This window comes from Ceratina calcarata, unplaced genomic scaffold (assembly GCF_001652005.2).
Source record: "Ceratina calcarata isolate Rehan_Ccalc_2016 unplaced genomic scaffold, ASM165200v1 scaffold581.2, whole genome shotgun sequence".
In the NCBI taxonomy this organism is placed as follows: domain Eukaryota; kingdom Metazoa; phylum Arthropoda; class Insecta; order Hymenoptera; family Apidae; genus Ceratina; species Ceratina calcarata.
In genome coordinates, this window is record NW_017177029.1 from 43,121 (window position 1) to 43,778 (window position 658).

The following is a 658-nucleotide window of genomic DNA, read 5'->3' on the forward strand; positions in this document are numbered from 1 at the left end:
GATAACGGAGAGAAATCGAGACCCTGGGTTCACGTTTAGTACAAAACACTAAAAGAAAATTATGGAAAAGCTTGTGAGAAAAATGAAGTGACATCCCAGTTCATAAGCCTTAATTCGAGACGAATGAGAGATTAAATAAAATAATAATAAAATCATCGATCGATGCAATTTAATAAATAAATTATAATAATTATAATTATTTATTATAATCTTCCTAACCATTAATAATTGTCAATATTCCTGTCAGACTTTTTTTTATACACGTTTGTATTCTATAACTTATGAACAGGGGTATAATGTTCTTATTGTTAGCATTAGTTGTTCCATTTGATAACTTTTTTAAGTAATACTTAAAACTAAGTGATAGCATATTCACTCTGTATACGTTAATAAAACAGGATTAAAGCTAGAAATTAATTGTTTATTGAGACACTCACCATTTCACGATGATTGGGGTAGAAAGTCTGCTCGATTAATGGGAACATGTCCTTTCCTAAACGACGTTGTAGTCCAAGTAAGTGCGCGAACACCCATGGTTTATCCTAGGACAACCATAATTCATTAACAGAATTAATAGAAATTAGGTTCTTTAGAAAGGAGGAAGTGAGTATTAAAAAGGAACGATAATTAGAATAAAAATTAACATAATTTCTCTGAA